Here is a 24,970-nt window from a genome sequence, read left to right on the forward strand (position 1 = left end):
GCAGCTTGCTGCAGCCCAAGAGAGCCTTAACGTTTTCTTGTCAACCACAAAAATGGCAATGTGGCCCTGCAAAAAACTAAGTCCAGGGAGTTGCAAAAATAGGTTTTCCTCACTTACAACGTTAAAAGAGACATTAAAACAACTCCTGTTTTGCTCATCCATCACAGTTTCTACTTGAGACTTTCGGTCATCATGTCCTAGCTGATCTTATGATGATGATGATGATCTCATTATCTCACCAGAGATGACAACAATCAAAAGGGGTGTGCTCAAGATGAAATCAACCCCTGGCCCATAATGAATGGGGGTTGCAGAGTTAAACAAACCGGCTGTCATTTAAATGGTTGAAGCTGCTGAGTGGCACAGGGTATGGGCTATTCCTTCCCTAATTATTAGCAGCAGCTTTGCCATGCGGCTGTCTTTTTTTCCTGGTAAATCTTCAGGGGCTAAGCCTACTGTCATTTGCTGCTTATCCATTATATTTTACAAAGATTCAAAGTGTGCTATTTATGCACAGCTTGCATATGCACACAAACACGTGTGTGCCCGCATGCATGCCCGCTCACACACAATGACTTAGACAATTAAGAATATGTTGCCTAAGGCCAATTGTTTTTTCAGATGGAAATGGATTAAACTTGCTGGTGTTCATCAGGGTAGGCTTCCTTACCCTGCACATAAAACCACACATCCTCTAGGTTCTTGCAAGCACTGCTGACCCCACAGGAAGGTGAGGCATGTCTACAAATCCTATACAAATCAAATGAAAGCAGCAATCATGGGGTCCTTGCTAGAAGCTATGGTAGCAGTGATACAAAATTTTAGCTGGGGGAGTGAGTGCACAGCAAGGTGAACTGGTAAACTTTGTAGCTGACTTCTGTGTATATTAAACTTACTGCAGCATACAGAGCCAAAATTCTTGCAAGGACCTGTGATTGATGTTCAAGATTCAACCTGGACATTCACTCCTTTGGGAGCGCTCTCCAGTCCTCTTAGAGAGATTGAATGACATTGTCCTCTCAGCTCTCATAGCCAGATGAGGAGACGTGCTGGATTCTCCAGGGCAGCACTGATTTTGTATCACTGCATTCTTTCCAGTAAGGGAAATTTCTTAGACATGTAACTGAACGGGATTTTAATTGTTAATCTTTTTAAAGTACTCAAGTAAGATTCCATATTAAATTTTTTTTTCTGTCAGATGATGAGTCCAGAGGTATCTGGTTAAAAAAAACAAAATGAAAAGCCATGACTGCTAGACCCACATTATAAATTCTACACGGGCAATCATTGCCAACTCCCTTTTATTATACCTAATTGTGTCTGTTTCTACCATAAGACAGCAAGCTCCTTCAGATCAGGAATGGTTTTGTCTGTCTTTGTAACCTTGCATCTAATCTAACCTGGGGTCTCTAACATGGTAAATACTTGTTAAAAGCTTGTATGTTACTGAATACGTCATAAGTCCAACTGTGTCCTAACATACTACTACTGTGTACGCAAGGTGACAACACAGTATGTTTACAGGGTGTTGTCTCAAGTTACTTTTGGAGCAAGGCATCATGTAAACCAACTAACTAAACCGATCAACCAATCAAAGGCAGGCAGGCAAGGGTCTTTGTTTGCCCCGTGTCACAGTACCAGTATTAAAAAGGAGCTCATCTGACCGACACTTTTGTATCCTGCTAAGCTGACATGGTAATAGGTTCAGCAAATGTAGTACTGACAATACATCCGTTTATGTCCTTTTCTTCCAGGAATCTTTAAAAGAAAGTAAAAAAGCAAGGAAATGTGTATTTATAGGTAACTGAAGAAGGTGACAAGAATGTCACATGACCTATTCCTTTACTGCCACATGGCTCCACCACCAAGAAAGAAATGGTGAAATCAATGCAGAGTTGACCCCTGCCCTCGTAATGATCCTATGCTCCTCTGTAATGTGCCAGTTGCCAAACGGGTGGATAAGACACTTCTTGAGTTTTGGCAAAGGTGCTCACTATATGGGAAATGTAGGAAACTAATTTCAATGCTACTTATAGTGTTCACACAGTTTTTCTCATACTCCCATCCTTATCACCATTTTTTTTTTTTTTTTTGATGCTGTAGGTCTAAGTAAGCCTTACCACTATCTTCCACTGTGGCCTCCTGTAAAGAAAATTTCTAAAGAAGCCAGGGACATCCATGGGGATCTGTAGATCAGGAAGCAGTACTGGGAGTCACCCTCTGCCACATGGCTGCAAGGAGCTGGAGAAAGCATCTCCGCTCAGGGAAGAGCTGATGCTTAAATGTATGAATTGGACCGAGGATGTGAATGAGCAAAGTCTCCACATCACAAATCAATGGCACTCCTTAGATCACTGAGGCTCAGGAGACATGCTGAGCTTGAAATGATCGTCATATGGTCATGAAAGAGTCACAGATCAAAAACCTGGTTTGTAAACTGTCACTTAAGCCCAAGGGCAGAGGAAATGGTGTCCTCACCATGAAAGTTCAAGAGCTCATAACTAGCTCTTCTCCCATTCTGGTTTCAGTCCTGCTTTGTCATATTTAAGTCTGCAAGATTTTGCTCAGCTTCTGTGTGTGAGGCTTTGTTCGGTGAGCCAGAATGACCATTTACCAAGTATCTCCTAGTACCCAGCACTGTGCTCTCGCAACGCCCTGCAAGGCAGGCATGACTGCCCTTATTCTGCAGATAAGGAAACTGTGAAGCAGGGAGGTGAAGGAGTTTATCCATGGTCAGTGCTAGTCAGTGGAGAGCTAGGATTCCAAACCAAGTCCAGTCTGTTTCTTCTTCTGTGCTCAGTGGTGTGAGGGAAGGATATGTGCAGGACTCAGGCCTGTGCTCAAGAGATCTAAGATTTAGCTTTGCAGAAGAGGTACAAATGATGAAAAGTTAACTAAGTAACAGTGCAAGTAAGTCAACAATGGAAAAGCCATTGCAAGATTATATGAGTAGTTGCCAACTGAGAAATCCAGACAAGTTCAGGATAGGAGACTACTGAGGCTGAGGGGACTAGCGAGGGGACCCCTTGAACACTTTTATCAGCACACCTTGAGTGTCTGCTCTAGGTCAAGGGTTGCTTTGATACGATGGCTACTTTCTGAACTGTCACAAGGGTCCCTCCCAGGAACCCATCTCTGGTCTACTTTAGGCAGTGGTAATTGCTCCAGATACACAAAACAGAAAGCAAGTGCCCATCACACCTGCCAGCAAGTGTTACAGCAGGCAGAGGCTTTCTAAATACTGTCTTAGCCTCCATCTTGAGAAGGTGGCACTGTCTACTCATTTTTAGGGACCATTTAAATTCATTCATTATACTCAGAAGGCAAATATTCAGGTACCAGTGAAAAGCTATATGTTCATGAAACTGTGACTCCAAGTCTGCACTGTTACTTACTTTTTGTTCTTAACAAATAAGGCTCTAATAATGGGAAAAAATAAGAGGGGGTGGGAGGTGGAGAATTACACACAAAACTAACAATTCATAAAATGGTATTTTAAAAAGTAATGATCATAAAGTTAAAATGGAATGAAGTGGCTATAAATAGAAGAATAGTTCCAATTCACTGACGTTAATGGAGTTGCATCCCTCTGCTCTAAGCAGACCCATCTAGGCTAAAATCCACTGGTCAGCAGTGGCCTCAAGGTATGAGAAACAAATGCAAAACATGGTGTTAGGGACAACTTGGGATAACAGTCTTGCATTTTGAATGAACATATTTTGAATGCCTCATTTCGAAGAATATTTTTTCACTGCACTTAAATATGTAACTACCTGGTCTCATACTGTGCAATACTCATTCTGACACAGATGAGATGGGATCACACATTGGGGCCAGAATACAGTGTGCCATGTGGGGGCGAGACCTTGGAGAGGGCAGAAAGTTAAACCTCCAACCTCCCACAGAGTGCTTCCTAGGAGGCGATGACCTCAGCTAGCAGTTGGCACATATGAGTTGGTTCAACCCTGAAAGAAATAAGGCCAGGATACCATGTCCGATGGTGCAAGTCAACATGCTGACAATGTGTTGAAATTTGACCCACTGTAACTATGACCCTTAACCCTTTATTCCATTGGATTCTAATATATCATCTCTCTGCTGAAAGGAAGATGGGCTGATGAAAACTCAACTGGTAGAGAAAGTTTGGGCACTGGTTGCAAGGCTGGGGAGCTCAGTGTTTCATGAGACATCCATTTTGCTGCAGGACAGAGTTTACGGTTAGGATACTTATAACAGTTCCATCTCTGGACTACGACAGGGATGAGGCAGTCAGCCTTCAGGCATTTATTGAAAATAGGGTTTGAGGATTTTTGAGACTTGGAACATCATTCTCTACATAAGCTACATGATTAAGGTGTCTCCAGTTGGCAGTATATACACATGGCTGTAGCATTGAGCCCATCTGCAGAAGGCTGAGCAGATGAATCCGGAGGACAGGTGACTGCTCCCTGGGAGAGGGCTGGCATGCTTCTCAAGGTCCCTTAATCACAACTTCACAAAAAAGGGAAACTTACACCTTCAGCAACGCCATGTACACTTTCCTGATGAAGTTGAATCTCTTACGCACTGCAGGAACCAGGAAGATAAAGGTAATGAACCCCTGCCCAAGGGCTTTTTAAAACGCTAGACCACTGACAACCCCTCTGGGTTGTATTTGCACAGCAAGGCACTTGTCAAATGACAAAGCAATGCTGGTGACAACTACCTCTCCCTTCCCACTCTCTTGCTGCACTGCATCCCACTCTGCAGGATGAAAACTGACTTAGTGATCAGGCATCACTCCTCATCTTAATTTTCTATAATTCATATCCACATTATCACATTCTTCTTCCCAAAGCAGCATGCTAGACATTTAGAAAGTATTTGTTAAATTAATTAACCCTACTATTTCAACAAAGCTTCTGGTTATTTTAGTATTAATTTTTATTTTATTTCTTTTTAGAGACAGGGTCTCCCTATGTTGCCCAGGCTTGTCTCAAACTCCTGGGCTCAAGGGATCCTCCTGCCTCAGCCTCCCAAAGTACTAGGATTACAGGTGTGAGCCACCACATCTGGCCTCGTATTAATTTTATTTATTTATTTACTGACAGGGTCTCACACTGGTTGTCCAGGCTGGAGTGCAGTGACATGATCTTGGCTTACTGCAGCCTCAACCTTTGGGGCTCAGGCGATTCTCCCAACTCAGCCTCTCGAATAGCTGGGACTATCGGCACATACCACTATGCCTGGCTGATTTTTGTATTTTTCGTAGAGACGGGGTTTCACCATGTTGCCCAGGTGGTCTCAAACTCCTGGACTCAAGCAATCTGTCTATCTTGATCTCCCAAAGTATTGGGATTACAGGTGTTAGCCATTGTGCCTGGGCAATTTTATTATGAATTTTAGATAGAGTTTATCTTGTGTTCTACTCCTAAGGTAATAATATGAAAACTAAATCAACATTGAAAATGATTTATACATATATCATTTCATACGGTGGTTCTTTTAGCTAAAGAAAATCATTATTTGTCTTAGTGAATACGTCTTAAAACATAAACAGAGTGTCTTTTCTCTCCTGTGCAGGTCTGAACTTGGATCTGCAGCCACAATGTAAAAATCCTTCTGCTATTTGTAAGTTTTACTCCTGAGACTCTATCTGATCATTCAGTCACTTATAATTTTTTGTTTACTAATTTTATTTTATTTTTTAGAGATAAGGTCTCACTATGTTGTCCAGGCTGGCCTTGAACTCCTGGGCTCAAGCCATTTTCCTGCCTCAGCCTCTCAAAGTGCTGGGATTACAGGCATGAGCCACTGTGTCCATCCATACTCATTTTTTTCATTCTCCAACGATGTGCGAGGCACTCACTGTTACTATGCAAGGTCTGGGGACTCCACTTTCTTGGATTCAAGTCTCAGCTCTGCTGTCTACCAGCTGTGTCACTTGGGCTGGTTACTTAACCTTTCTATGCTTTAGTTTCTCTATGCTTTAGTTTCTACAACTGTAAGACAGGGATACTGACAGTGCCTGCCTTGTAGTAAAACCTTTGGAACAGGATCTGGCATTAAGTAACAACCAGTATTATTGCTGTTGCTACAAATATGAATAAAACAACACCTTTTTCTCCAAGGAGCTAACAAGTGACTGGGGAGACAGATGTTCAGTATAAATGTTTACAGTGTCACCTGAGTATGTAACAGAGGTATTTGCAGGATGCTGGGAGGACAGGGCTGGAGCAGTAACTGCTAAGGGAATTAGCGTAAGGCTGCTTAGAGGAGGTAACGCTTGCCAAGTGTTGAGGGCTGAGTTGAAGTTCTTCAGAGTAAGTAAAAGAAAGGCATGTCTCACTCCCTCATCATCTTCTGGCTTTTTCTCAAATGCCACTTTCTCACTGAGACCTTTCTTGGTCCTCTATTCACAATTGCCCTCCCCTACCACAAAACCAGAACTGGCTAGATGGTTTGCAGGGCCTAGTGCAAAATGAAAATGTTAGCCTCTTGTTCAGAGATTAAGAATTTCAAGAGTGACAAGAGAACATTAAACAAAGTGCAGGATCCCTCTGAGCATGGGGCCCTGTGCAATTAGTTGCACAGGTTTTATGCTCACGAAGCTGGCCCTGTCAATAACACATGCATGCACAAGTGCACGCGCACGCACGTGCACACACACACACACACGTTACCTATTCCCTGCAGTTGAAATGGACTCCCTGATTTGAGGAGGGGGTGATGGCATCCCAGGGTGGAGGTCAAACAGTAGAACACCATTTGACTTCAACTTTGGGCTGAAAAACATGGTCAGCCCACCAAGGTACTTTCTGATTAGCAAAAAAAGGAAAATCATGTAGGCTCAGTGAGCAAAGGCCTGACTCGAATCCCCATGATAGAGAGTCATGACTTGAATCAGCTAACAGACTCAGACTCCCTGCAATTATTCTCAGGAATTCTTGAGGACAGACCCTACCATAACCCACATTTTTGCTATGATTTCTCCTGTCACAGGGTTTTCAGAAATGTACTTGTAGTTTTTCCTAAATCATGACTCAATACAAACTTTTTAAATTAAAAAACATCTAAAAAAATTATTCAGAAACTGTTGAGGCCAGAACCAAAACTATTATCACTCTCTGCGTGTGTATCTCTGTAACACTAATACAACTTAACTACCTTAATATAAACATAACTGGAAAATTGAAATAGTCCTTACCAACTACTAATTTTGACTTCTATTATTTGACTGAATTTTAGTTTGATGTTGTAAACTCATATGTTGGTTATTTACTACTGTCTCTCGGACTCACATCCACTCTTCTCATAATTCCCTCTTGCTGAGGCTGGGAGTTCAAAAACTGTTTCCTAGGCTGTTTCGCTGGTTGACTTATTATCGGACCTGCCAACAAGTGCACAGGCGGGTAAGCTCAGAAGGTGGGAGGCATGAAGACGCTGTGGCTCCTTCTGTCTCTTGCTCTGTTTATCTTTCCTTCCTTGATGGTGTGTTCTGAAGTGGCTGCATCCCTGACTGTGGTGGAGTGTCCGGAAGGGGCTGTCTGCCCCACAGCGGCAGCTCCCGAGGCACCGGCCCCTCCACCATGCTCACAGGTCCCTTTCATCCCCTCCAGCCCTAGGAGCAGTAGATACTTTCCGCGGTCATTAATCATTAGGTTAGCTCTCCTTCCCTTTTCTGTTCTTCCAGTTTTCCAACACCTGTGTACCCAATTTCCTGTTTTATAGCCCCTCTATTTGAAACACCTGGCATGGTTTCTCGTTCCCTGACTTAACAATCCATTTTACAGACAAGGAGGCCAAGGCCCAGAAAGGTGAAGGGATTTACCCAAGGTCACAGGGCTGCCTGGCCAGGGCTAAACTCAAGTCTTCCGACCGCAGAGTTCAACTCTCACGCTCCTTTTCTACCTGTTGCTGTTTCTCTGAAGTGAACCAGGAAAGAAATGCTATTTCATATGGAAACATGTTATTGTAAATTTTATTACTCTTTCTAAAATATTCAGTTTTATATAGCTCTATCCAAAGAAGTCTGGCCAACTGGATGCAGTACATCTTTCGGTATGCAGAAGGTGAATCTCATAATTGGTTCTATTTTTCCAGTGTCTGGATTCCTCCTGAAGAATGAAGATAAGTGCTGTGTCCCTTTCCTGCTCAATGAAACTCTGCAAATCCTAGGAAGCCCTTTTACCACATGGGTGTGGGGAAAAGAAAGAGATCAGATTGTTACTGTGTCTGTGTAGAAAGGAGTAGACGCAGGAGACTCCATTTTGTTCTGTACTAAGAAAAATTCTTCTGCCTTGAGATGCTGTTAATCTATAACCTTACCCCCAACCCTGTGCTCTCTGAATGTGTGCCGTGTCAAATTCAGGGTTAAATGGATTAAGGGCTGTGCAAGATGTGCTTTGTTAAACAGATGCTTGAAGGCAGCATGCTCGTTAAGAGTCATCACCACTCCCTAATCTGAAGTACCCAGGGACACAAACACCGCGGAAGGCCGCAGGGACCTCTGCCTAGGAAAGCCAGGTATTGTCCAAGGTTTCTCCCCATTTGATAGTCTGAAATATGGCCTCGTGGGAAGAGAAAGACCTGACCATCCCCCAGCCCGACACCCGTAAAGGGTCTGTGCTGAGGAGGATTAGTATAACAGGAAGGAATGCCTCTTTGCAGTTGAGACAAGAGGAAGGTATCTGTCTCCTGCTCGTCCCTGGGCAATGGAATGTCTCGGTATAAAACCCAATTGTATGTTCCATCTACTGAGATAGGGGAAAACCGCCTTAGGGCTGGAGGTGGGACATGCGGGCAGCAATACTGCTCTGTAAGGCACTGAGATGTTTATGTGTATGCATATCTAAAGCACAGCACTTAATTCTTTACCTTGTCTATGATGCAGAGACCTTTGTTCATGTGTTTATCTGCTTCTCTTCACTATTATCCTATGACCCTGCCACATCCCCCTCTCCGAGAAACACCCAAGAATGATCAATAAATACTAAGGGAACTCAGAGGCCGGCGGGATCCTCCATATGCTGAACGCTGGTCCCCTGGGCCCCCTTATTTCTTTCTCTATACTTTCTCTCTGTGTCTTTTTCTTTTCCAAGTCTCTCGTTCCACCTAATGAGAAACACCCACAGGTGTGGAGGGGCAACCCACCCCTTCACATGGGGATTCGGTAAACTATCAGGCTTAGCTAAGTATTGGTCCTTAGAATCTAGAAGACAAAGCAGAAATGCCCTTCTGGCGGGGTGCCACATGGCACCAGAGCTTTGTTCCAGAGTGGAATGGCAGTTGGATGAAGCTGATGTCTAGGGGGAGCGTTACATGTCCCCTATCTGTGGTAGTCGGCTCAGAATGATCATGGGGCTACATAATGGCTGAAACTGCCCCTTAGGTATTTCTTTGGTTGTTTCAGGGTTGATGAGAACAGGAGAAGGTTCCAAAAGCAAACATTCCATATTGTCTTTCCTGAGAACTGGCGACACCTTGGGTATGTGGAACCTTCATTTCAACTGGGTGGTTTTGCCCATCTCATCTCATCTCCTTCATAATGTGGCACTCATAATTTTCCTATTCAGGTATAGATGGTTATATTTCCTAGGTTAGTGACAGGCAAAAGTCATATATGATACAGATACAAGGAACTATATTCATATTTACCCTAAAAGCATATGGTGAAAACAGAAAATCTCCCTTCTGAAAGATTATAAAATGAAGTTCACAGAATAATTTTTAAAAATCCAATTTCAATATAAGTGTAGGTCTTAAAATAGATATGAAATAGTAGTAACTTTTCACGTTTTTCAGTGTAAAATAAAAGTGAAAAGCATCCCACTCACTGGTAAGGAAGTTGTAAAACCTGCATCAAGGTTTATGGTTTCATTTGAAAAACTGCCTCCAAAAGAAAATTATTTTTAAAAAGAAGATTTAGAAAAAATTACCTAATTTCCATTTTAAACGACCCTCTCCCCATTCCAGAAACCAGTGATTTTCCTAGGCCAGAATTTCTTGACTCAAGGTCTGGTTTCACCCTCTCAACCCCTCTAGTCATTTCAAACCAACTATGAACCACTTGATCTTCAACCAGAAAATACAAAACATTTTTGAAGGCTTCCAGTGATGAGAAGTTTGGTCCCTCATTAGCACCTTCTAATGGTTCTTCATGTTAAGTTTCAGGAATGGAAGTTTTGGCTTAGTCAGTTATGAGTTCTTATACCTTTCTTGTTACTCTCCTCTGAACCACATTGCCTGCGACTACACCTCTGGCAGATATCTGGATTGAATAAATACTCCAATCATTGGTACAGAGGACAGACTATCACTTCTCTCTGTCTATATCCTATTTTCTAGAAATGCTCAGATTTCACTGTCACTTACTATTTACAATTAACATCTCTGAGCTTATTTCCTCCCATATCTATTGATAAGCCATGTGTCCATCTTAACCTTGCAAAATCAAATTTTTGACCCAAGAGTGTGTACTTGTCTAGATATTCAGAAATCATTCCTATTATAAAAACTACTATTCAGTCAAATTTTTAAAGATCCACTTTCTTCTCTTTGTTTTGAAAATTATGATGCAATTTCTGATCTCTAGTCTTTTGATGCTTTCCTTGGCCCCACAGTCCCTGAAAGATTTTGACCATAGCAATTTGTATCATAATCATATCTATTATTCCCCCTGCAGTTTGGGGGCTTTACTTCATCCAGTCTGGGTGCTTAGCATTTTCTTTTTGTTCATCTACCTAGGGCTTCCTTTCCCTTTTCCAAGTTTTTTCTCACTTTTCAGTCTTATGGTCATTCATTCAGTCATTCTCCTTGATGCACAATATAAAATTAACTCTGGGCTCTTTGCCATCCTCAGTACTACACAGTCAGCCCCAATGAGCAGCTGTTGGTTTCCTCAGCTTTACGCTCCAAAGAGAACCACAAATTCATTTTTGTTTTCTGTGGTCCTCTTTGAAAGGTCTCCACTCATTTGGGCTTGAGTTTTCTTGAACGCCTTATTTGTGGTTCCATACATGTTCCCATAGTTGTTCGTGTTTTTCCAGTGTTTAAAATAAAACTCTGAATGAAACAGAATTGCTGGCACAATTTACCCTCCTTTTTCAAGAAAAGGGTCCTCATGTGAACTTTGTTTTGGACATTTCTAGCCTTCCTGAATCATCTTTCCCCATATATGCATAATTTCTACCTTTTTCTTATTAACATAAAAACCTGTTTAAAAATGTCTTGAACCCAAAATTACAAAACTCTAGAAGAAAACATGGGGGAAAAGCTTCCTGTCATTGGACCTGGTAACGAGGTCTTGGATATGACACCAAAAGCACATGAAACGAAAGCAAAAATAAACAAATGGGACTATATCAAACTTAAAATCTGACTCTATCAAAGGACACAATCAAAGTAAAAAGGCAACTCATGGAATGGGAGGGAATATTTGTAAATCATATACCTAATAAAGGGTTGATACATAAAGAACCCCTACATAAAGAACTCTCATTTCAAGAACTCCTACAACTCCCAACAGCAAAATATAAAATAACCCAACTAAAAAGTAGGCAAAGGACTTGAATAGACATTTCTCCAAAGACATACAAATAGCCGACAAACATATGAAAAGATGCTCGACGTCACTAATTAACAGAGAAATAAAAACTAAAAGTACAATGAGATCTCACCTTACACCCACTGGGATGACTACTACCAAAAAAACAAAGTAACAAGTGTCAGCGAGGCCGTGGAGAAATTGAAATCCTTGTGCACTGTTTTATTTTTTATTTTTCTTGTTTGTTTTTGTTTTTAAGACAGGTCTCACTCTGTCACCCAGGCTGGAGTGCAGTGGCATGATCATAGTTCACTGCAGGCTCAACTTCCCAGGCTCAAGTGCTCCTCCCATCTCAGCCTCCCAAGTATCTGGGACAGGAGGCACATGCCGTCCTGCCCGGTTAATTTCTTATTTTTGTAGAGACAGAGTCTTGCCATGTTGCCCAGGCTGGTCTTGAACTCCTGGGCTCAAGTGATTCTCCTGCCTCGTTCTCCCAAAGTGCAGAAATTACAGGTGTGAGTCACTGCATTTGGCCCTTGTGCATTGTTGAAGAGATTGCAAAATAGTGCAACTGCTATGGAAAACAGTATGAAGATTCCTTAAAAAATTACAAATAGAACTACCATATGATCCAGCAAACCCAGTTCGGGGGATATTTTCAAAAGAATCCAAAGCAGGGTCTTAAAGAGGTGTTTGTACACTCATGTTCACAGCAGCACTATTCACAATAGCCAAGAAGTGAAAGCAACCCAAATTTCCATTAATGAGTGACTGGATCAACAAAATGTGGTAGATACATACAATGGACTCTCAGCCTTAAAAGGAAGAAAATCCTGTCACGTGTTCTAACATGGATGAACCTTGAGAACATTATGCTAAGTGAATTAAGCTAATCATAAAAAGAAACTTCTGTGTGATTCCATTTATATGAGGCATTGAAAAGTAGTCACATTCATAGAAACAGAAAGTGGAATGGCATTTATCAGGGGCTAGGAAGAAAAAGAGGGGGAGTTGTTTAATGAGTACAGAGTTTTGGATTTTCCAAGATGAAAAAGTTTTGGAGATCTGTTTCACAACAATGTGAATACTTAAGAATATTGAACTTATTTAACACTACTGAACTGTACACATAAAAATGTATGGTAAATTTTATGTTATGTGTTTTTAAAATCACAATAAAAAAGGTCTTGAAATATTTTGGACTGTACAAAATCTTCTTTGACTATCATGTTCTTTAAGATGATACTGCCGCTTTCTTCTAAAGATCCTCTCATGTGTACTCTTGTTAATTCCTTTTAGCCAGATTACGACCCGAATAGCAGTTCTACCCTTGCATCTTCTACTTTCTGGAAGGTGGAATTGCCAATGTGGCAAATCAATAACCACTCAGGTATTCATCTACTGGTCGAGGAGAATTCTGGTAGCTATTTGACCTAATTTTGTACATGGGAATAGGAACATGGAACCTTTAATTGTCCTGACAATAGGACCCATAAACTCCTACAATATCAATTTTGCTCCTCTCTCTTCTAATCTCCCAGTGCTCTTCAGAGGGCCCCTGCCCTATGTTTCTAGATTTGCTTACAGACCTTATTAGATATAATTCTTTTTTTTTGAGATGGAGTCTCACTCTGTCACCCAGGCTGGAATGTAGTGGCACAATCTCGGCTAACTGCAGCCTCCGCCTCCGGGTTCAAGCGATTCTCGTGCCTCAACCTCCCAAGTAGCTGGGATTACAGGTGTGTGCCACCACACCCAGCTAATTTTTTTGTATTTTTAGTAGAGAAGGAGTTTTGTCATGTTGGTCAGGCTGGTCTCGAACTCCTGACCTCAAGTAATCCACCCGCCTGGGCCCTCTGAAGTGCTGGGATTACAGGCATAAGCCACAGTGACTGGCCTAGATATACTTTTGGCTCTGCTTGTCTTTCCAGTGGTTACATTTTTATTTTGAATATGGAATTCCTTCCCATAGCCATATTTCACTGTGATGTCCTTCTGCTTACCAGGTTACTTGGGTTCTCTGAGAAATTCTATTTATCACTGTGGCAATAATCTCCAAGTCCATTTTTACATTACTCCTGCTTCAACCATGAATAGACATTGGAGACTGTAACTTCTTGATTTATCCCATGATTTACCAAATATTTTACTTTCCTACCAATATCAAACTTGCTGGGTTCTGACATAATTGGTGTTATGAGTTAAGCAAGATATTCTTCTCTCTTCCTCCCCACTCCATCACCTTCAATTGAAAGCATGTGCCTTGTACACCCTAGATTCTCAATAACTATTAGTTGAACTAAACTGAGCTAGCCCTAGTACTGCCCACTTGGGCAAGCAATTTGAATCCCTCTTTCACATGACAATCCATCACATATTTGAAGACATCTGTCATACCTGGTTAGGGAATTTTTTCTTCAAGAACTGAAGTCATATTTTCCATCTGAAATCAGAACTGAAGAACTGACAGATCACACGTCTCTTATGGAAAATATTATTTTCTTCTTGCCTCTGGAAGCAAGTAGCTTGACACACCCCTAATCCTCCAATAGCCTTGAGAACCCAGGTGCTACCAGGGGAGGCCCACTGGTCTTTAGCAGGGAAAGCAATCTGACCTTGATACCTGCTGTCATTTGTCCCTTTCATTTGCAAAATAGGAATAAATAGGGACAAGCTGAAGACATGTAGGTAGTTAATATACTTGAAAGGCTTTTGAGAGAAAAGTACTAAAAATTCTGAAGACGTATGTATCAGCTTCTCAAGCCAAGCCCTTTCCTTGGCAATAGAAATGGTGTTACTGTGGCTTACAGAAGGAACAAAGCTACAGAGTATGCCTTATCAGCATGGTTGATACAGCAGCAATGATAGTATTTCTACAGTCTTTAGTTTCTTTCATCTAAGTCCTTTAGCCAACCATCATGTAACAAGCTGAGATATGCTGACTGGGCTACTCAAAGCTGTACAGTAAGTTGGGATAAAAATCATACATGGAAACCAGACTTTTTGCCAAAGGGACGATACACTTCTGATTTCTCCTCCCTTCTTGTGTTTCTGCAATGGGCTCTGCCAATGGAGAACAGTTAATGCTGATGCAATGCAGGCACCATCTGTGCTCTGTGAGGATTTAAACAGCAGCCATTAACACAAAACCCCATATGTGAATTGGACAATGGCTGCCCTGAAGCTACAGGACTCTCAGATAGAACATACCACTCTGTAGCTCTAAGGGATGCAGAAATCATTATGATCCAACACCCATGCCCCTGAATCGGAGCATGAAGTCAGGTTTGTCACTCACCCACTTCCCTTCCCTGCTTCTTAACTGAGTTTGAATCTTTTCTATGTGTTATTCCTGTCTGTCAAGGGAGGGAATGAAAAGGGAGCTGATACCATCTATCAGCACAGCCATGGGTGCCATTTTTACCTGAAGCCACTAGGTTCTTGTCCTGAAGCTTCCCCCAGGACACCAGGGTTCCAGGCATACAAATGACATCGACAGTGACTGGGAGCAAGCCTTTGCTGGGAAAAGCAGTGTGTCCCGGACTTCAGGTTGCTGGGACATGAAGGCAGGGTCCTATTTATTTTTAATTTTTGTAGAGTTAGGGGTCTCACTCTGTTGCTCAGGCTGGTCATGAACTTCTGGGCTCAAGCAATCCTCCTTCCTTGGCTTTCCAAAGTGCTAGGACTATAGGCCGGTAGGTTCCTATTTTTGACAATGGTGTCATCTCTGGCAGCAGCAGAGATGCCGAGGCAGGGGAGAAAGAAATTTCTAACAATGACTGGTTGGTTGTGTCCAGTTTCTGTGGGGCTGAAACACACTTTTCACACCAACACAGGGGATGGTGAGAAAAGGAAGTAAGTCACAGGTGCTTCAGAATGGTACCTTGGAGGCTGTTCTGGGCCATCTATTTTGAACATGGCTTGGAACTGTTATGAAAGACCTCATTATTTATAGCTCGTAACTGGGAAAACACCTTTTCTCCTAGAAATAAAGATATCCAAACTTCCTGAAAATGAACCTTTGGTTTTTGACAAATACCAAGTCTCAAGAACACCAGGTGTTCTTGTTCTGGGTGAATCAAACTATTTCTGAATATACCTTTAAGGATGTGAGTTAAAGCACCTACAGCACCCCGGGTGTTCCAGTATTTGGAGGGAATTTTAGTCACTGAGGTTGCAAATCAGAAACCTAAGAAATCTTAATGAAAAACAAGCCCTCCAGTTTCCTTGCACTATTATAGCAAGAAATGTCTGGTTCATGGCAGGGAGGATTCATAGAGCTCATCCACAGTAGTTTAATGGCACCTTCCCAGAGAAGCGTAGCTTTGAAAACCTCAACTAAGCTAGCAGGTGTCTGGATGGCATCATCATTTCTTTCTTTAACAAGCGTGGGAGGCCAGGGCTTAAGAATCTCTAGGTAGAGGCACCATTGTGGTAAAAATACAGATACTCAAAGCAAAAGGGAAAACTAATACTGCTTTTATATCCCACTTCTGTGCTCATGAACTCTCCTCTCTGTTGATGCCATCTCTCCTCTCTCCTGCCCCTCCATGATCTCTCTGGATAGTCAATCAAAGGGAGGCTGGAGAGTCTCTTGAGTTAATGCTTCTGACATGGACTATGTTTCAAGCAGCAACTCCCTGGTTTAGAAAGCAAACTTGATTCTCTTCTGCCCGGCCTTCCAAATTTCCCCCAAATCTACTCCCTTTTCAGTCTCATCTCCAGTTATCCTCTTGAGCCTGACTCCTAGCCTCTTCTTTGACTTACTAGCATTTGCCCAAGTCATGACCACTGCCTACATGCATTGCTGACTCTACTTCACCAATTCCAACTGTAAAATTCCAACATATGAAAACCGTGGAGGAGAGGGAAGATGGTATCCATCAATGTGGAATGAAAGGGCCAGGGGAAACCCTGGCAAAGGAAGTGGCAATTAAACTGGACCCTCCCTTCTATGACCTGGACAATAAGCACTTGCTTACAGACCACCAGTTTGGGTATTTAATCACAGGAGGACTGTTTTGCATTGTTATCTGAATATTCCACTGGACCTGTCTTGATTAGAAATTCCTCAAAGTCAAGGACCAAGTCTTACACTTCTTACACGTCCTCTGCATAAATTCTAATAAAATCTGTTAAAAATCTGCATTGTGATGAAAGTGTATTTTTTTAAGAAGGCAATAACATTACATGTTTAGAAAGAATTAACAAAAGGCCACGTTTTCATGCTAGTTGGATGACAGTATTTAAGAAAAGTTAAATTGATAAAACATCATTAGATCACAGAAGGGCTAAAGCCATAAGTATTTTGTGTACATATGAGGCATTTTGCATAAATGTTACTAAATAATCAATGCAAAAAATTTACTTGAGCATTCACTGTGCTGGATGCTGAAGTGAACTTGGAAGAAGCAAAAAATGTAGTTTTAAAAATCTGTCTTGGGCTGGGCACAGTGGTTCACGCCTATAATCCCAGCACTTTGGGAGGCTGAGGCTGGCGGATCACTTGAGGTCAGGAATTCGAGACCAGCCTGACCAACATGGTGAAATCCCATCTCTACTAGAAATACAAACATTAGCTGGGTATGGTGGCGTATGCCTGTAGTCCCAGCTACTTGGGAGGCTGAGGCAGTAAGACTGCTTGAACCTGGGAGGCAGAGGTTGCAGTGAGCTGAGATTGTGCCACTGCACTCCAGCCTGGGTGACAGAATGAGACTCTGTTGCAAAAAATAATAAAAAAAGAATGTGTCTTAAAAATGTAGTCTTTTTTTTTTTTTTTTTTGAGACTGAGTTTCACTCTTGTTGCCCAGACTGGAGTGCAATGGTGCGATCTTGGCTCACTGCAACCTCCGCCTCCTGGGTTCAAGCGATTCTCCCGCCTCAGCCTCCCGAGTAGCTGGGATTATAGGAATGTGTCACCAAGCCCAGCTAATTTTTTTGTATTTTCAGTAGAGATGGGGTTTCTCCATGTTGGTCAGCTGATCTTGAACTCCTGACCTGAGGTGATTCGCCCACCTCGGCCTCCCAAAGTGTGGGATTACAGGTGTGAGCCACTGTGCCCAGCAAAAATGTAGTCTTAAGAAGGTAAGAATTCCTGGAGGAACTCACAATGTATGAATGGTATATCAAATAGGAGAATACTTGATGCTGACCTATCCATTGTTGAGACTCCTGGTGCAACAGAAGATGAGAGACAAGGGACAGATGTGGGCTGCCACCACTCTACCACTACGCTTGGATGGGAGTAGGTGGGGGACAGAGAGCGCAGCACTAACAGAGTCAGCCTTTGTCCTCCAAATATTGTGACCCTGACCTTGGCAGCCTCATGCTTTCTAGGAAAGGCTCTGCCATATGCACCTGGGATTAACGCCCTTCTCTACCTGAGAAACCAGTGCCCTCCACCCCACCTAAATGAAACTTCAAATGGGGCTCATAAAAAGGAATGACATGACAGGAAGAGAAACGATCTGTTGGGAAGAGGCTGACAGTGCTTGGAAAACCATGGAGCAAAACAGATGGAAGAGGACACATATACCAGTCCTGCTGGAGCTGCAGGATGGTGAGAAAAGCCTGCAAGCTGGCTTGGAAATGAAGGCTGGGTGAGTTGAGTGAGCAAAACTGGTTCATCCTTAACCTGCTAAGTTAGAGTAAGAGAATTTTAGATGGTGGGGGTTGGGGGATGACTGTCTTTTAGATCAGCTTGGAAAAAATAAAAATCCTCTTCTACACTAAAGTAGGAAAGACCACAGAGTTAGCAAAGAAGGCATTTCAGAAAGTCAAATGGGGAAAAAAGAAGAATGTTAGATAAATAGGTAAAATTATAAAGTGTCTAAAACCAACTCCAACAGGAGAAAGAAGGTGGGCAGGGTCAGAGTTCGGAGGACGTGAAGGGCAACAGAGGCCCTGTGAAGTACAGGCCTCCCTCGTGAGGAGTAAGGACAGTGCTGTCCTGCCACCTCAAGGTAGGGCCTGGCAGTGCCCTGTTCCCAGTTTTGTGCCCCGAAGTGAAGTGCTGCCGGCAGGCTTTGACGATCTTTCCACCTCCTGACTCTTGGCGGGCAGAGCATACAGTCACAGACCAGATATTAGAACACTTTATCTAGCATATGGAAGGAACAGAATGTCAAAGGGGTTTATTACTGTACCTGACCAGATAATTAGGTAATTAGCACTATTAACAGAACAGATTGGGCACATTTATACATGCATTTGTATATCTGCGGGGAGGCATAGCTTCAAAAAAACATAATATCAGGTGTTTTTTATTATAATGTTTGTGTGTATGTGTGTTTTTCTACAGAACATTTTATTTCTCAAAAAGGATGCCAGGCATGTTTCTTTTCTGCACCTGTACGGCCCTTTTTCACTTAGTCAAGCTGGACTGCAAAAAATGAAGGAAATTTGTTTCTGGCCCCCCCAGATCTTACAACAAGCACTGCTGCGCTCGCTGGCTTCTTTGTTCATAGGCCCAGGCCCCCACCTGGGTGGTGCACAATTCTAGGAATATGCTCTGGCTGAAAGAAAAGACCAGGAGAGGGAGCACAAGAACACAAGATATTTCTATATCTGGGTCGCAGGGAAAGTCACAGAAAGAGAGTGAGGCAAAGAGAAGCAAATGCCTCAAAAAATATATGCAGGATCTTAACGGTGTATTTTTTAGGTGCAATAAAAAGGGAATTTGGCAATCATATAGAATACATTTTTAGCAAATCACATTTAATGCAGACTAAAAGGCTATTTTATTTATTAGTTTGTCCTGAATGATATCATTACTTTATGAACTGCCAAATCTGTCAGCAATTATTAACACTCCACAGCTAGTTGCCTTCCCCTAGGTGTTTCAGTTCACCTTTGCCACATGGTAACATGGGAACAAATGCGTCAGATGACAAGAATGCAGCCCCAGGCACAGACCAGTGAGTTTCAGTGACACTATAGCACTTAGCTGGATTAAGTTTATAGGCTGAGAACAAGGCAATGACACCAGGCATTCTCCTCCACAGGAATTCACAATATGGGATGTCACTGGTGGGCACCTTTTCAATGTAAGATACAAATCACCTTATCCCTTTAACGAATGCATACTGACCACTTTGCATGGTTCTATTGTGTCTTAGGTGCTGGGGGCATAAAACAATGAATATGAAGGAAACGGTACTCGGTCTGAGAGGTTCTAGGCTGTTGGGACAGAGACAAGTCAACAGGTAATCACAACACAGCCATGATAAGAACCGTCAGTATGGTTCTTACTTACAGGGTGTATAAGTCCGTTTTCATGCTGCTGATAAAGACAAACCTGAGACTGGGTATTTTGTAAAGAAAAAGAGGTTTAATGGACTCACAGTTCCACATGGCTGGGGAGGCCTCACAGTCATGGCGGAAGATGAAGGAAGAGCAAAGGGACATCTTACATGGCCGCTGGCAAAGAGAGAATGAGAGCCAAGCGAACAGGGAAACCCCTTATAAAACCATCAGATCTCATGAGACTTATTCACTACCAGGAGAACAGTATGGGGGAAACCGCCCCTGTGATTCAGTTTATCTTCCACCGGGTCCCTCCCACAACACATGGGAATTATGGGAGCTAAAATTCAAGATGAGATGTGGGTGGGGACACAGCCAAACCATGTCACAGGGGAAGTACAGCTGCTGGCGGAAGGGCATCTAACTGAGGAGGTGACAGATGAGCTGCAGCCTGCGGGAGGATTAGCTAGGTTTTGGGTGGGAGCCGGTGTTCCAGGTGGAATAAATGAAACGTGCAAAGACCTAAGAAAGAACATAGCATGCAGTGTGGTGTGGCAGGAACAGCAGCTGGGGCAAGGGCACAGGTGAAACTAGAGAAGGGAGCAAGGGGACGGGCTGGGAAGGTCCTTCCGTGTCCGCCGCCGAGGCCTCACTGGAGTCTGTTGGGCAGGAGAGTATGAGGGAGACTCCTCTGGCTGCATTTGGGGAACAAGCCAGACGGGCGGCAAGCCAGTCACGGAAGTCCAGGCAAGCACCACTGTGGCCGGGATACAGGCAGTGGTGTTGGGAAGGGAAATGTAGACAGATGAGAGAGGCCATTAGGAGGAAGAGTTGGCGAAGCCTGAGAGTATAGGCCAATTCAAGACTGAGAACGACTAAAAAAAGCATCATGTTGCTTCTAACTAACCAAAGCCACAACCTGGATACCCCACTGACGAAAACAAGGTACCTCTGGAAGCTATTTGGGACGCCTTACCGTGTGTAATAGGAATTATGTACAGGTTCCCAGGCAGACCCAAGGCAGTTTAGGTTTCAGAGTCATAAATCATGGAGGAGGATAGGGCTCAGAATTCTGTAGCCTGGGGCTTTCTTTAAATGGACACCTTTGATGTCAGTCTGTTGTTTTAGTTACTGCCTAATGGAGGATTTTTAAAAACAGCACACTTTCCCAGTAAGTCATTCTGATCTGGCAATGACAAAGAGGTGAAAGTTCTCACAGGATGTGAAGGGTCTTTTAAAAAAACAATGATGGGCCGGGTGCAGTGGCTCATGCCTGTAATCCCAGCACTTTGGGAGGGTGAGGTGTGCAGATCACGAGGTCAGGAGTTCGAGACTAGCCTGGCTAACATGGTGAAACCTGTCTCTACTAAAAATACAAAAAAATTAGCTGGGCATGGTGGCGGGCACCTGTAATCTCAGCTACTCGGGAGTCTGAGGCAGGAGAATCGCTTGAAATCGGAAGGCAGAGGTTGCAGTGAGCTGAGATCGCACCACTGTACTCCAGCCTGGGCAACAAGAGCGAAACTCCATCTCAAAACAACAACAACAACAACAACAAAACAAAGATGGCTGGGCGTGTTGGCTTGGGCCTGTAATCCCAACTACTCAGCAGGCTGAGGCAGGGGGATCGTTTGAGCCTAGGAGTTCAGGACCAGCCTGGGCAACACTGAGACCCCATCTCTAAAGAATGAAAATAAAAAAATTAGAAAATATCAAAAATAAAGGTAATTGGAAAAATAGATAACCTAGTATAATGTGAGATGATGCTGCATATAGCCATGGTCAGAAATGGGGAAAAGGCAGGGGAAAGGTGACTTTCCTCCCAGGACCTGTTTGTTGATTTTCATGATAATTGTGGAGCAACCTACCAAACCTATCAGTTCTATGACCAGGGTCTCCACTTGGACCTTTAGAAGCTTCTTCATCACTTGAGTGGACTTCAAACTTCAAAGTGGACTTTGTGATTCCGACCCTCCTGCCTCCCTCTTTTAAGGACCCTTGTAATCATTCAGGATACGCCCCTATCTCAAGATCCTTAACTTAATCACATCCACAAAGTCCCTTTTGCTACGTCACACGACACACTCACAGGTTTTTGGGGATAAGGACATGGGTATCTTTGGGGGCCAGTATCCTGCCTGCTATACCGGGTTATAAAATCTGCCTAGCTGGTTTCCTAGAGGAGTCTTATTCTCTTGGTATCTCAAAATAGAGGAGGCCCCTGACAAAGTTAGGTTCTTATGTAAGTTAAAGTGATCCAGGCATTAATGTCTTATGTGATCAACTGACATAAATTGAGGAGAGCCATTAATGGATAAAGTGAAAGAAAAATGATGAAAATTTATTTCAGATTTCAGATATTCTCTCTGTTACCACTTTACATTGCAATTTTTTTTCAGCATCCTATTATTTCTTGTGTAAAGGCAAATTTCTAGTGCTGGGTTCATGGTGACTTCTGTGTGGTACAGAGAAACTTGAACTAGAGCTGGAGATACTAAGTCTCCAAACCTACCGCTGACTAGTTTGTGACCCTGGACCTCAGTTTCCCACCCGTTAAAAACACAGATATTTGCATCTTTAGTGAGTCTTACTCTTGTCACTGAAGCAAGGAGTTGAGAACTTGGGCTGTGGAGTCGGGCTGCCTGGCCTTAAGTCCTGGCTCCTCTGCTTAGGAGCTCACCTTTTGGCAAGTTAATTAACCTCTCCTGCTCCAGTTTCCTCACCTGCCATATGGAGATAATAATGGTAGCAATCCCATAGTGTCAATGAGTTAAACACGTAAAGTGCACAGGGCAGTGCCTGGCATACCCTGGATGCTCAGTAAAGGTTATTTTAAAAAATCATCATCATCATCACTGTATTAGACACAAGGGATATGCAAAAGATAAAACACAGTCCTTTTCTTAGTGTTGGGTCAGATAATTTTTTAAGACTAAGGTTTTATGATTGCCCATATATCACAGGAGAAAAAACTCCCTGATGTCCTCACACGTTCCATGCATCATGCTGTGTTAGCAAGATCTTTTAACACTTCTCCTTGCTGCCAATTAAAGGGCACCAAGTCAAAGTTGATATGTAAAGATTACTGTCCCATTAGCACCTTCTGGCCTCGCTAATAAATCCTAACTTAATTAGGCACATGTATCTTTTTCGTGGGACAAGGGATAACTAAAACTAGAGGTATATGGGCTCCAGCTTGTTTACAACCGTCCCTTAAAAGAGCTCAATGCATAATTGCATACCAATAAATACAAATGCTATAATTTTCTTGGATCAAAGATCATTTTCAAAAAGCAGACACGTATGTATCTTCATGGTAGCTTTTAAAGCAAGTTCTACAAGGTCTAACAAGTCAGTTTTGAGAGCAGGCCTTCCAATAGCTGTCCTCCACTTGAAATCTGAAGTGCGGAAAGTGGAGTGGATGCATGTTTTACTGAAAGAGTCAGCAATAGAAAATAGAGTACACTCACAGCTGTAGCGAGCCAGGATGAATTTATACAGTGAATTTTAAATCAGACTCAAAATTGGCTTGCACTATCCATTGAAAAAAATCCCATTGATTTTGGGCTTCATGATGATGTTTTCTGGGAGATGCAGACCTTAGACTGAGAGCCAAGCAAAGCTTCAGATGCAGATTTTTTCTTTTATTTTCCAAGGAATTTGAAGAGGCAGAAATTGCTAATGGAATACAGGGATAAAAATGAATATTATATTTCTACTTGCTAGCAACTATCTTGGTATGGAACTCGACTGATTTTGTTCTGTCCTAGTGGCTGAAGCCTTTCACTTTATTAACTTTTTTAGATAGACTTTAACAATTTCATTTTCTTCTTTGTCTTTTTCCATTTTCTCTCTTCTATTCAAACACTTCTGCAAAATGCAGTGTTTCCATTAAAGTCCCTCAGCTTTCTTTTGTTTCTCAGACTCTCTCACATCTTTGCGATTTTGCTCAAATTACCTTCACACTCACTTGGCACACAGTAGGTACTCAATAAAGTTGGTTTCTTCCTTCTTCCTCTGCCTGGCCGCTGTCTGGTAATGTAATTCTTCCTTTATTTTTTGGTTTACAAACTACTTGTTAAATAATTGGCTCCAAGAGCCTTCTTCAGAGTTTACATCATTTCTTGGGAAGCTTAGCCCAAACAGAGATAACTCTCCTAAGATATCCTGGAAATAAAAAGGTTACAGAGAAAAACAAAGTCCCACTTATCAAAATGAAGTGCTTTTGTTCTCGTTTTGGATCTGGTGGCAGAAAGGAAATGCCATCTTTCAGAGGTCCCAATTAAATATTTGACAAGATATGTGAAATGTTTTTCTTCACTTGGACTGCTTTCTTCATAATACAGTCTATGTGTTTCAGGAGAAAAACAAGGTCAATTCAATTGATCAAACACTGTGTCAGCGACAGACACACATACATATAAATGCTCACATTCTCTCACAGTTATAACAACATGGAATCTAATTTAGAACCACAAGAGCTAGGAAATTAAGAGTTAATACTTAAACCCCATCCTGAATTCATCTTGTCATGCCTGAGTATCACTTCTCCTATAGTAAGCAAGATCGCCCACTGTTCTGAGGCCACTAGACAGAGAATAAAATCAGCTATAACATTACTGTGCCACAAGGAGGGAATTAGGGATGAGCCTGGAGAACTGGCTTGGGTGCTCTTTGTACTCAAGAGCGTGAAGCAGGATGGGAGAGAAAGAAAGGAAGACAAAAATAAAGCGTAAAAAAGCCGGCACATTAGCCGCAGGCAAGCTCCTGCTTGCCTTCTATCCTATTATTACCACCTCACTACTGCCTTAGGGGGCATCTGTAAGGCAGGGGCAAGCTGCTGCTCTCATTACAGCGGGCTACTAGCAGTCTAAACTCCAAAACAAACTTGAAAGATATATAAACCACAATGATCACAGCTGACAATATGCTGTGGTCTTATACTTGCTCCTGCAATTGTGTGTGTGGGCAGGAAAAGGGGGTCTTCTCTTCTACTCAACTCAAATGTCCCTTGCTTTGCTTATTTTAGAAACGGTTTGAATGACTGTTCCTTCAACAGCATTATGGGTCACGTACCGACTAAAATGAAACAATCACACTTTATGTCTCTATCCTGAATCACTGTTTTAATTTTTAACCTAACCTAGCAGGAAATCATGGGTTTAGCCCTGTTTGATCATATAAAATCTGTTACCAAAGAGA

At 42.4% G+C, this 24,970-nt stretch overlaps 1 protein-coding gene across 3 annotated transcripts in view; it reads right to left on the reverse strand.

Moving 5' to 3' along the window:
• Window positions 1-24,970, reverse strand: part of BACH2 (BTB domain and CNC homolog 2) — a 373,540-nt gene that overhangs the window by 25,312 nt on the left and 323,258 nt on the right. The gene's annotated exons all lie outside the window — the stretch shown is intronic.

This window comes from Hylobates moloch, unplaced genomic scaffold, assembly GCF_009828535.3.
Source record: "Hylobates moloch isolate HMO894 unplaced genomic scaffold, HMol_V3 SCAFFOLD_2, whole genome shotgun sequence".
Classification (NCBI taxonomy): Eukaryota; Metazoa; Chordata; class Mammalia; order Primates; family Hylobatidae; genus Hylobates; species Hylobates moloch.